The sequence below is a fragment of the Callorhinus ursinus genome, unplaced genomic scaffold, assembly GCF_003265705.2.
Source record: "Callorhinus ursinus isolate GAN/ISIS: 27379988/994484 unplaced genomic scaffold, GSC_fseal_2.0 scaffold4, whole genome shotgun sequence".
Lineage (NCBI taxonomy): Eukaryota > Metazoa > Chordata > Mammalia > Carnivora > Otariidae > Callorhinus > Callorhinus ursinus.
This window is the reverse complement of record NW_027397066.1, coordinates 116988233-117001336: the sequence shown is the minus strand read 5'-3', so window position 1 is coordinate 117001336 and position 13104 is coordinate 116988233. Positions and strand designations below refer to the sequence as shown.

The 13104-nt window shown below is 41.9% G+C and overlaps 1 protein-coding gene across 1 annotated transcript in view; it reads left to right on the top strand.

The window, feature by feature from the left end:
• The first annotated feature begins 7682 nt into the window (after positions 1-7682).
• MAML3 (mastermind like transcriptional coactivator 3) overlaps positions 7683-13104 on the top strand; it is a 331561-nt gene continuing 326139 nt past the window's right edge. The window contains exon 1 of the mRNA XM_073892281.1: positions 7683-7788. The gene's annotated coding sequence lies outside the window, so the exon portion shown is untranslated. The remainder of the gene's footprint in view (positions 7789-13104) is intronic.

The following is a 13104-nucleotide window of genomic DNA, read 5'->3' as shown; positions in this document are numbered from 1 at the left end:
TGTCTCACCCGGTTTCCCATCTGACTCTGCTTTGAGGAGTGGGAGTAGGTGGCCCAGAGGACTGCTTTGTTGACTGCCTCCCTCCAGTCCCAACCCCTTCCCCTTCCTCCAGCTGGATTTGGATTTTGGAAGTTGATGTTCTGCATTCTGCTAAATGGATAGTGGATTGAGTTTGGGGAATTTTGTAGAAGCTCCCTTGCAGGAAGGAGGGGGACCCTCAGTCTGGATTCTGGTGTCTACAGGCGGGCAAAAGCAGCACCTTCAACTCAGCCCAAGTTGCCAGCTTATCCTCCAGGAAGTCCATTAACCCTCTGATTTTTTTTTTTTTTTTAATTTTATTCCAAAAAAGCTGCTGGATACAGCGATGAGCACCAGAAGTGGTCCCTGCCCGAATTGGAGCTTATTGTCTGGTTTGAAGAGACGGATAGGAGGTAGATGCAGCTGTGGTCGGCTGTGTCACTTGCTTCAAGTGGAGGTCCTTAATAAAGAGAAGCTTGGGGTCCTGTGGAAGGTGGGGGAGTGAGAGAAAAGGCAAGTTGCAATCTAGTGTAGGCTGGGCTAGGCCTGCCCTGCTTTCTTTGAAAGGCCGTTTGAACCCTGTTCTGGTCATCAGCAGCCATGGAGATGATTAGCTTGGACTTGAGGTAGGCCGACTAAACAAACCCACGAATTGAGACCCCTTTCTCAGTGTAGTCTGCCTTTCTACTACATTCAAAGTTCTCCGAGTCTAAATACCTTTAAAGTACTGTCTACTGGGCTCATTGTTTTTGTTTAGTTGGTTTCTTTCAGCCTCGGCAGCTTGGTCACTTTTGACTAACCATCCCCTCTGGTTGAAGGGGTTATAACAGAACCCTTGCCTTGTGCAGAGAACTGGTCATTTCAAGGAACAGGCGTTTGTCTGCTTCGAGACACCTTTCTGCCCAGTGGCCCAAAGCTATGTAAAACAGCAAAGTGATGAAAAGGAAAAGGTAGACCTCTGGTAGTGGCATGCAGGAGCTCTGCCCTTCTCTTGCCTGGTGTTGGGAGGCTTTAGGACATGGTCACCTCTCACCTAGTACCAGCTTTGCTGCAGGCCGTGAAGGTGGACTGGGAAAGTGCCCTGGTGCCTGGCTGTGAAGTGTCATCTCTGTGGGCTTTTTGCTGTGCATACTTCGCGAACTCACCAGGCGGAGGGGGAGGTGGTGGCTTGTCTAACTAGAAAGGCCTTTCTGTCCAACTTCTGAAGAAAGCCAAGATAAGAATTTGTGAAATCACTAGTAGTAGCTGTAGACTCTCCAAAAGATGAATAAATTGTTCCTTTAAATAAATCTTTTCTACACAGGATTGTCATGGTACTTAGTAAGGCTGTATGTCAGCACTTAGAACAGTGCCTGGAACACAGTAAGCGCCAATTAAATGTCCTTTGTTGTTGTCACTGCTGTGTTGTTATTATTCACGTTCCATACTGTTCATGTCTTTAGTATGAATCACAAGAGTAATAACAACATTCTAACATTCCATAAACACCATGCAGGGCCTGGGCAGCCTGAGAAACATTCCCACTTGGGTTCATTTTACTTTTTCATTGTTAGATGTACCATGCTGGAAAATGAGCTACATAGAAAGGATTCTGTAGTATGTCTATCTAAAGATCAAAAACAACAACAACACCACAAAAACAAGCAGCAAATTATTTGGCTACAAAGTTGGTTCATCAGTCTTGGAACAAAATGGTGAGAGCAAATACAGAAGGTCAGTATTTGCTTCTTGGGGGAAACTGTGCAGCTATTATGTCAGCAAAACTGGCACTGGATTTGGAGAAATGTGTTTTTAATGCTTTAAATAATTTGATTCACATATAGCAAAATCCACTCTTTTTGGTATGCTGTTTTGTGGATTTTGGCAAATGTGTAGAGTCCTGTAACCACCACCGCAATCAAGATACAGGACAATTTCATTACTCCACCTCTAAAGAAAATTTCCTCATGGCTACCTCTTTGTAGGCAAACCCTCCCTCTTCCTTTACTCCCTAGCAACCACTGATCTGCCCTCCATCCCTATAGTTTTGCCTTTTCCAGAATGTCATGTGAATGTAATCGTAGTGTATGTACCCTTTGAATCTGACTTCTTCACTTAACATAATGCATTTGAGATCATTCATGTTGTTGCATGTATCAATAAAAAGCCCATTTTTTTTTTTAGCTCATAAATCATTGAATTCTAGAGCTGGATGGAATCTTAAAGATTGGAGCCAAACACTCATTTCCCAGGTGAAGAAACAGAGAACCCTAGGATGAAGTGAGTTGCCCAAGGTCATGAAGCTAATTTAAGAAGGAACATGAACTTGGAATTCCCTGCTATTAGTCCAGGCACCATCTGTCCCGTCATACTGGGATTAAGAAGAATGTGTAGCTGATTGTTAAGGGGAAGCTCTGTTCTTATTTTTGGTCAAAATTTGATCAAGCAAACTGAGACTTACTTAAGATAACAATTTTGGAAGGAGTAGATTTCTAGGAGGTGCAATTTTTTTTAGAAAGTCTCTAAACACATTTTTTCCTGTGGCACATCTGTAAGTTTGCCGGCATCTGTTATAGATATGATTTGATTATGGAGCTTAACCTGAAGGCCTATTGTTTATTTTGTGTTTACAATAAGTTCTTTTTGATACCTAACTTATAGGAGTATTCGGAATATTACTACCTTCCTTTTAGTTGGAATTTTAAATATCAATATGTTTTTAGGTGGCTTATTCTAGAGCACACGGATTGTGGATCCAGATTGGGATCAAGAACTACTGATTGCTGGGGCACCAACGCGGGTCAGCTGGTTAAGCTTCTGACTCTTGACCTCAGGGTTGTGAGTTCAAGCCCTGCATTGGGCCCCACACTGGGTATGGAGCCTACTTAAAACAAAACAAAACAAAAATCTACTGCTTGCTTAGTTCATTTGTTAAATAATTATTTGTGGAAATTCTGCCATGTGGAAAGCAGTGAACTATAGGAGATATAGTTAAGGCACTGTTTTTAAGAAGTTTACATTTGAATAGGTACTATCAAATGGGGTACAAAAGACTCTAATTCAAATTAGTTCTTTTGAGTACACTTAAGGTCTTGCTGAGCACTGTGAAGATGATAATGCAAATTTTCTTTCCCCAAGAAGTTTATAAGTACCAAAGAGAGGTACAAATAGAGTGCCATTGGAAATGCAGTTTTTTGGGTTGGAAACCAGTTGGAATATGATTTAGAGGTGCATAAAGCACCCAGGATTTTGTGCACAGGAGGGACAAAGTCAGAGCTGTGCTGATAGGAAGTTTATCTGGTGGCACCACATAGGAGAGATCGCCGAGCAAAGAGTGAAAGCTGGAAAATGAGTTTGCTGGGAAATGCATTAGTCTGGGTAGAAATGAGGAAAACCCAAACCTCATGGGACAGTGGGAATGGAAAAGAGAGGTGTTTGAGAGGTAGAACTAGCTGGACAGAAGATGGAGCATTCCAAGAAGATTATGAGATTGTGCCCTGGATGACTGGGTGGGCAGCTCTGATGTGATGAAGAAATTGGTGTTTGTCTGGAAGAAGAGGGGTGGCTGATGAGTGAATGATGTCTCGAGAATGTAGTGAGGGAGGAGGGAAAGGTCCTTCTCCCTCTGACCCGGTCAATTTTGTGTGAACAGTTTGGCATATGTGTGAACCTGTTAATAAATATTTATGATTGTTACTCATTTCCGGAAGGCTAAATAATTACCACTTTCCTTGAGTAGAGAAGTCTGGTTTTTGTCCTAAAGAGTTGATAGCATAGTGATGACTAAACAATTACTTTGACACCTTTTCCCACCTATGGTATGACTCTTAAAGTAATTAAAACTTTAGCTCTCCTTACCTATTTATTGCAAGAGTCTTCTCTGGCTATAGGTTACCCTTTTGGAAAGTATCAGCAAAGTGTAGGTGAAGATGTTTTCCCACACTGAGATCAACACTGGATTGGAAACTTCTATTTACTTTGTTTCCAGTCTTCTAGGCAAACAACTTCACCTTAAAGTTGTCTTAATATATGTTTCTTTAACTCCTAACTGGGGTTAGCACTTTTCAGAATGATAATTTAAGGTCTGTATTCCATCCTGTGTAAACTCTCTCCTTCACTCTTAACACTGCCTCTTTTTAAGCATATATTAAGACAACTTTAAGGTGAAGTTGTTTGCCTAGAAGACTGGAAACAAAGTAAATAGAAGTTTCCAATCCAGTGTTGATCTCAGTGTGGGAAAACATCTTCACCTACACTTTGCTGATACTTTCCAAAAGGGTAACCTATAGCCAGAGAAGACTCTTGCAATAGGTAAGGAGAGCTAAAACGTTACTTTTCGTAGCCTTCAAAGCATAGAAAACCCCAAATAATTGTAAAGAATGAAGTTTCCTGTGGCGGCATTATTTACAACAGTGGAAAACTAAAAATGGTACAGATCCCCAAATAACAGAATGTCAAGGCAAATATTGCTTAAAGGGATATTTTCTTTGGGTTAGAATGGGATGCCTTGACAGGGATGAGTATTTAAAGTGATAATCAGTGGCAAGATGTACAAGAGAGCACGGACCCTCTGCTGACAACTAGAGAACATGGTTTCAGTGAAAGAGCTTAAAATCACACACAAAAAATGCAAGTTTATAATACAGGGAAGGGATTAGCAGAAGGGTCTTTTTTTGTGTTTTCTTTCTTTTTCCTAAGTGAGTCAAATGTAGAGGCACAGTCAAAAACAGAAAGAAAATTTCTAGAGAAGTAGTTCACCATTCGTTAGCGTGCCATACTCCTCCTTCTCTTTATGTGGTTCAGACCCAATTTATATTTACTATCTATTCATGGGACAGAGTCGTACTGATGAATTAACCATATATGTGAGAGTCTGGAAGCTGGCATTTTAGTTCCATGTCTGCCATACCTGTAAGATCTGAAGCCAGTCACACAATTTATGGTATTTTAAGTGTCCTGGTCCTTCTCTGTTCTCACATGAAGGCTGAGAGGGTCATTGAAAGACAACAGGTAGAAGCCCTTGGAAGCATTGTGACGACTAGATAGTGCGCTATTTAACTCTACTGTGAGACAAAAAAGAAAAGAAAAGAAATCGATACCAGAGCTGAACTGGTGAGAGTTCGAGTCAGAAAATGTGTGTTTACCAAAGTGGAATTCAAGAAAGTAAAGTTTCAGTGGACAGCAAGGGGACAGCGTCTTCTAGTCATGCTTGTAAGGCAGAGCCTATGGCGGCAGCCGGGGGACGGGGCGGCAGAGCCCCCTCTAAAGACCAGCTCTTCCCAGCTTAGAGCGACTTTGGACATGTGACTGAAGCTTTTAATGTTTTATGCCTGTATACAGAGAGATGCTCTCAAATCGGAAAACAAACACACATGGAGGGCCTTTAAGAGCCGCTACTTAGATTCAGAAGATTTGTGCTGAAGCCAAGAAAAGAAGGTATCCTGGTGAAATGGAAAGTTTACGTGAATTTAGTTAGGGCCAGAATTTCCTTTAGTAAACTGTGACCAGTAGTAGTGACAGGAGGAAGTGTAAATTTTGACTGGCAAAGATGTTAGAGGCTGAAGAAGCAATCTGTGGGACAAATGGCCACAGATACAGAGCAGTTGAAAAGGATGGTTTTCAGGACCCCTGGAGCTAGAGTCTCCGGGAAAATGTGACCCTAAACGAAGGCACCAGCTATACCCAACAGGCAGGATTTCGAGTGTTTCTAAGCAGCAAGGGTGCCTCAGTCTTGATTTTGAAACCATGTCATACATGAAAATGGCAAGGTGCATGTGGGTGAAGCATGCGCTTGTGCGAGAGACAAGAAATCAGAAGTATTTTCAGAGTTCTCAGTTTCATAAAACGTGTCGCCTGCTTTGGCCAAGCAGCTCCCAAAACATGACTTGTCTAAGTAGCTTGTGCACAGGCACGGAAAGCAGGAGTCAGTAGAAAGTGGGAGGAACCAGTGCAGGGACCTATCTCTTGTTTTCCTTTTTCTAAGAGAGTCAGATAGGGGCCAAGTAGAGAACTCTTTTTGCCTCATGATTGAGGACTAATAGCTATTGTGTGTGCACAGTGTGGCTCAGGTAACCCGGGGCAGGGAATGAAGTCATGGCCTCCTGAGTGTTATAAGGGTGCCCTTGGGCCCAGGCTCTGTCCCCTGTGAAACTGATCCAAACCAGGGGTGCCCTTTGAAATTCCTGGCTGCTTCACTGGGGCTAGCCCTTGATTGCAAAGCAAGATGAGGAACTGGTCCCAAATATTTAACTACCCATTACTTGTTTGTGAAGAGCTTGGGAAGAAATAAGCAAAGAAAACACAAAAACAGGTTAGACAACAGCTAGGTAGACCTTTTGGTTTCTCTATGCTGTGGCTGGTAGGTCAACAAATCCTTGATTTTGTGAGCTTGCTCACAGCCCGCTAAGAGCTTTGTGCGGTCCTGGGAGCAGATACTAAGATACAGAAAGCCTTCGAGGGCACTTTACAAGGAGCATTTCCAAACGATCACCCAGCGGCTGAGCCTCAGTAGCAAGAATAGTCCCCCGACACTAAACTGTGTGAACTAGCCTCTTTAAAAAAATGATATTTTCTAAGGAAACTATTGAACTAGGTGGCTACTAATTGTAAGGAGAAAAAAAACTGTAGCATTTTAAATATTGTACTTTTATACTTTTCCCATCTAATGATAAAACATTGACCACAAATGTGTTCAGGCCATGTTTTAGTCCTCAAAGTAGGTTAAAGGATTCTCTTTCTCTGGAAAAAACAGCTTTGTTTATGGGGTCCAAAAATAGTTGCTAAAACTTCCTCTCTCTCTCTCTCTCTCTCTCTCTCTCTCTCTCTTTTTTTTGTTTATGAATCTTTTTCATTTTGGAGGTCAGGAAATAAATGCTGGCTTAAGGTCATGCTTCCTAGTAACTTGTGAAAACTGGAATATTAGGAATGAAGTGATGACGGGGAAATCTGAGACATACTCAGATACAGGAAGTTGTAGAATTTAGGAAGAAATAAACTCTAAAATGGCTGATCTACCGGTGGAAAATGTATACTGAAAGAATCAACATCATAATTGTCTTTGAGGAGTCTGATCTTTACAATGACGAAGTGTCAGCATCACACCGTGTTCATTACCTGTGTGTTCATGCACATCACATTGCTCATAGGACAGCAAATCATAAAAAATAGTTGAGAAAAATTTTGTAAGCAAATAAAACATTTAAATGATTGTGACAAGACATGTAAACATGGCTTTAAAGGTGTATGTACCGCTGAAGGGTAAACATCTGAGTAGTCATTGACCTTTGCTTGTCCAGTAATTTATGTTTTCAGTAAGAGTCTGGTAAAGTTTCTCTTAAGTGCATATTATAGGATAAGAGGAGTCATTCATTCATTCATTTATTCATTCAGTATTGATTAAGTGCGAATGATGTTGACATATCATAGATTTTAAAACTTCTGGAAATAACCCGTATCAGGGAGATGGGTTTGGTGGTTCTCTGTTGGCAGCAAGGTTAACAGTGAGTTGTACCTGATACTCCTAGAACTGAGTTCCACTATCAGCAGGTTGTTTTTTATTTTTAAATCTAGGTGTTTCTTTTGCCACTGGGCTTCTTTGAAGCCTGCAGGAGCCAGTGTGTGGGAGAGAAGTCAGGCCTGGAGGAGGAGTGGAGCGGGCCAAATGCCTACTAACAGCCTGGGAGAGGTGGGGGACGGCACACTGATTTTAAAACAAAACAAGAACCCCAGACCCTGCTGCTGACAAAACATCATTTGGCTACTCTGGGGAACCTTCTGGTAAAACGGAGTGAGGTAAAACTAAAGAATATCTGGAGTTTCTAGAAAGGAGAATGGCAGCCTGGTGGCATAAGTTTCGCAGACAGACATGCATATTTGACAAAGCACACGATTCAGGAAAGTCTCAAGTGTCAGGTCCGAGGAGTCCAAATGACGTTGATGCAAACAAGGGGTATATTCATCTGTATTCCTTCCTGTTTTCACAACTACTTAAGATTCTATATTAGACACACGTAACCCCCTAAATCTGGCCCAGAGCAAGAAGGATGAAGTTGAAATGGCATGTGGTGGGAGTGCTCTTTGATTCAGATGTGACTTACGGAGCATTGGTTATATGGATGAAAGTAGTAGTGGGTGTTTTCTTCCCATACTTAGGAAAAATGGGCAATATGGGGAAAAATGGGAGAAATGTTTTAACTGCTTCTAAAAAGCTAAGTCTTCTTTCTGAAGATAGGCTGGGATGTAGTGGAAAGAGACATGACCTGAGTTTTATTTTCAGTTTACTAGCCAGGTTGTTTTGGAGAATCACTTAGCAATCCTGAGCTTTGGTTTCTTCTTCCATAAGACCGGGATGGTAATTTCTACCCATCTCCCTCCTAGGTTTGTTGTGAATACAAAATGAAATTGTTCATAGAACGAATGGTAAGCAAGTATACACGTGTAAGATGATTGTTATTAAAAACATAAGAGTAACATACCCCGTGTTACTAGTGTTGTTGGCTAGCCTCACCTGTTTTCAGAGATTGTCTGCTAGACAGAGCCTCAGGAGTACAACTGACTTGTAAACAGAACCTTTTCCCGGCTGTTGGTATGAGAGGAGCCCCCGTGAGGCCGGGAGTCTTATTCTGGTCTCCAGCCTTAGGGTGCACTTGTAACAGTTTTCACAAGTTGCAAGTTCAGTTTCTTTTTATTTTTTTATTTTATTTTATTATTTTTTAAGATTTTATTTTTAAGTAATCTCTACACCAAATGTGGAGCTTGAACTCAACAACCCCAAGATCAAGAGTCGCACGCTCTATCCACTGAGCCAGCCAGGCACCCCTCAGCTTCTTTTTAAAGAAATCCCTAAGTGGTTTAGTTATGTTCTGGGGAAAGCCTGCTGGGTGCATCGGTGAGTGCCTCCTTTGAACCTTCATCTCCTGATCTCACTGAGACGGACTTCACTTGTGAGCTTGAAGTTGAAGGCTGTGGACCCCCAAGGCCTTCCTGATGCAGGCTTGTGGCCTTGGGGGCCGCACTGACTGTGAGCAGAACCCCATGTGAGGCCCAGGCAGCTACAGGTAAGGAGGAAGGACACTGGGAGGCAAGTAGGAATAAACCATCGCTCACATTCTGTTGGGGTGGATCCCGTGCTGTGGGCCCACTTCCCTCTCGGAGTGGACATGCTGCTTTGCCATGTATGGATGCTGTGTCTCTGGCTTGCTTTAAATTAGACCAGGCCTGAAGAATGAAAGGGAAGAATTTCACTTTGAGAACATATGGAGATGACCAAACTCGCCCCACTTGGGCCCCCAGGCAGAATAAACTTGCAGTGCTCATCGTGAACAGCGGTGTGTAATAAAACATTCTTTTCTTGAACCCTTTTGACTGGGAGGGAGGCATGAGGGGAGAACACAGCAGGAATTCTTTTCAGCTGCTTCCTACTCTGTTGCTTATATTCACTCCACAGATCTTATTGGGCTGCTACTGTGTGTGAGAGACAGAGACAGAGCATGTGTTTTATGGAGGAGGCTGATTAGCTTGGGCCCCGTTTTTGTTGTCATTGGTGGTGCTATGGATCCCATTTTATGTTTACTGCCCCTTGACATTTCTTAAAAGGGTCTTCAAAGCAGACAGTCCTATTCTGAAGACAGGTTTCTGGGCAGTAAAGTTGACAGGGTTTAGCATCGGGAAAGTAAACCTAATAGAAAAAGAAAGCAGGATAAACAACAAGCCCCATTCCACAAAGGTCTGATGGGAAAGGCCCTGTTTATGAAGATCTAGGGCAGGCGTTCACTGTTCACATGCTTCAGTGGTGTATAGCTTGAGGTCTGTGTCTTGCCTTCCCACGCGATGACCCCAGCATTTGTAGCAGCGGCGGAATATTAAAGCCATTCGATAAAATCAGGCCAGTAAGATTCCAGTGTTTGTTTACTAATGGGATTTCAAAAATCCTTGTTTGCACCTCCCCATCTATTTCTTCCTCTGCTCTCCCAATATAAGTGCTCCTCCCTTCTGCAGCCAACCAATGCCTGCATATTTAGTGAAATTTGCATTTTACATATTGAACTTGAAACTGACTTGCTTAATATATAACCAGGGCAGTAGCTAAAAAGTTTTATTTCAGTAAACACTTAGTGATGGTAACTAATGAGACTGTTGTTGCCTTCTGGTCTTTGGGCATATGGTTTCTCAGTGATAGCACAGTGAGTTGGTGAGGATTTTGCTGGTGGGACTTTAGGAGTATGTTGTAGATGTATGTTTACATTTGTGCTCATGTACGAATGTTTATGTATGTTTTCATTTTCTTGATGTGTTTAATGTTATGACATTAAGTCATTTTTTATATCCACACCTCTTCATAAACAGAATTTCAGGGGCAAAACAATTCTAGGCAGAAGTCTAAAATATGTTTAGAAGGTAGAAGTGATATTGCCATAACCACAGATAGTAAAACAAAAAGAAAGGAGAGGTAGAGAATGCAATGCAGTCCATATATTGTAACATGCTCCTTTCGAGTAAGGCATGCAGGAGAAAAGAACCCACCTAACAGCTCATAGATTTATATTTAATGACATATAAATATTTGGCTGTGCTTAATAATCAACATTATACTTCCTTTTTCCTCTCTAGAAGACTGCAGAATTTCTTTTTACGTAGAAGCAAACGAAAAGATTATATGGGGTTTCGCCGTGTGGGGACCAGATCAATAGCTGAAAGCCAGGTCTATTGCTTGGAGTAGAATCGGTGTCTGGAGCTAGAGCTGCTGACGCCGGGAGCCTCTCTTACCATTTTTTTTGCACTAGCCAGGCAGGCTTCTGCACTGGGAAAATATAAATCGAAGGTAAAAAGTGAACAATGGAAAAATCTCCATATATTTTTTTGGACTCCATGTGGAGTGCTTACTAACCGCAATTTTAGATTTTGGGTTTTTTAGCAGTGCTCTGCAAACTGCCCACGGTGAAAGACCGGTTTCATCCTCTCCTTGCTGTTTCCAGTCCACTGTGCACTGATACCTTTACAAAATACAGTAAAAATAAAGTATTAGAAGAATGATCACCTGCTTGGATGTTCCTTCGATTACAAATTGCTGTAAAGGCTTCTGACTGTGCCCTTTCAAAGTCCGTACTTATCCTGTGGGTGTGGAACGTGATCAGTTTGGGGATGAGCATGGGGCTTGGGAACCATACTTGGAGTATCACTGTCCTCCAGCACATTCTGACCCCACGGCCAGTGCTTTTGTGTGTGATGGTTATAGGAGGAAAAGAGCTAAAGAAGAGATATTTCAGTCATTTGTCATTTCTGCAAACATTTCTGTGCTAGCTCCTTCTAGCTCCTTCATTAGTCTTTGCCTTCCATTCTTTATATTATGTACCTTCAGGTTAATTACACATGTCTTAACTTCCCGTTTCCTGCAAATTAACCTTTACTTCAAAAATGTAAATGATTATATGTGCTTCTTCTCTCCAAAATTAACTACCGCACACTGTGGTAGTCTTTGTTTTGGGAGTAGCATATTGGTTTTCTTTGTTTTTTGTTTTTTCTTAAATACATTTGAAATGAATCCAAACACCTGTCTTGCGTTTTGTAAACATGTATTTTGGAGTGCTTTACAGCTTCCGTGATGCCATACGTTTTATAGGTCAGTCTGAGACATTTATATAACAATTAAGAAAATGAATATTCTGCTAACTTCCTTTCCTTGGCTTTGAGTGCCTATAAACAAAGGCAGTCAATAGGAAGAAGGTCTTGGCATTGGTAATGTAGAATTTGCTCTTCAGCCTGGGGTCATCTGGGAAATCGCAACTACTTTCTTACATATTGACCATTGTGCTGAAGGAGGTTACCTTCCTTTTTGGAAAGTGAGGCTGAGGTTTCCTTGACAGTGGTGAGCCCCAGAAAAGAGAGAGCCCTGAGAACTTGACCTTCGTCTTGCCCAGGTTTCTTGCTGAAGACAAGTGATCTTTCATGGGATTCAGAAGACAGAGCGCCCCTATCTGGATGATCATATCCTTGGGGTTTTTCATGTCATTGTGGACATAGTTCAGTAACTTAGCACCCATCCAGGCCTTTCTCTTTCTCTCTCCTGCCTATCTTTCCTCCTCTGACAATGGTCATTAGGACCTGGGGGTGGAAATCCTCCCTCTGTCTCCTTTCCTTTCCAGTCCCCCGGATGGGCCCGGATGAATTTGTGCTGAGTTGGGAGCTTCCCTTCCCTTAGAGCCTAGCACAAAGCAGTTCCTGTCATCCTGGCAGTGGACGCCAGAGACAAAACTTAATTTATTTGACTCTGTCGTTGTCTTTTCATTTTTATGCCCTTCTTGTCTACTCTTGCTCTCGTCCTCCTTTCTTTGAATCGTTAGTTGTCCATCTTTTAAATTTTCCTCTAAAGGCATAAATAGCTCATCAAGCCCAGGCAGGCTTCAGGACCGGAGTGCAGGGTCTTCTGAAAGCAAAGTTCAGAATGGCCACCCTCATCACCATAGCATGGCTGGTGTTCCATTGACAGCCCCTGAGCTCTTGTAGCTTTCCTCAAAGCCTTGTGTGGGAAACACCAAAGTGTAATAAAAAATGGTAATGATTAAAAGAGTCCTGTTTTTCTCTAGGGTTCTACCATTTCTACACTAAAGTAGGGGTCATAAGGCTCATGCTTATTAGCATGTTGGTAAAATTGGAAATGATTGGTGTGGGAGTGGGATTATGTTGTTGTTTTCAGGCCTCTTGGAAGAAGGAGGAGGGAGGGAAGAACGGAAGAAGGGACAGACCTAACTTCTAGGAAAGACTGTTAGTTGTGACTGATTTATTTCCAGAAGTATTTGGGGACAGAAGAACTTGACTTTATTTTTAAACTCTGCTTTGCTCTGAAGGGTTAGAGGCTATTTGGATAAATAATGCTAGTCTACTTCTGTGTCCTTTGTGCAAAGATTTGATATACATTATCCCTAGTAAATAACTTAGCAATGATTAGATAGACATTATCATCAGCCCCACTTTGAGGATGAGTAAACAAAGGCTTGGAGTGGTTTAATGACTTGCCTGATATTACAGAGCTTTGTGAGAGTTGGAATTTGAATTCAAATCTGTTTGACCTCAAAGCCTAGTAGTATATTGAGAAGAGGCAATATGATGGAT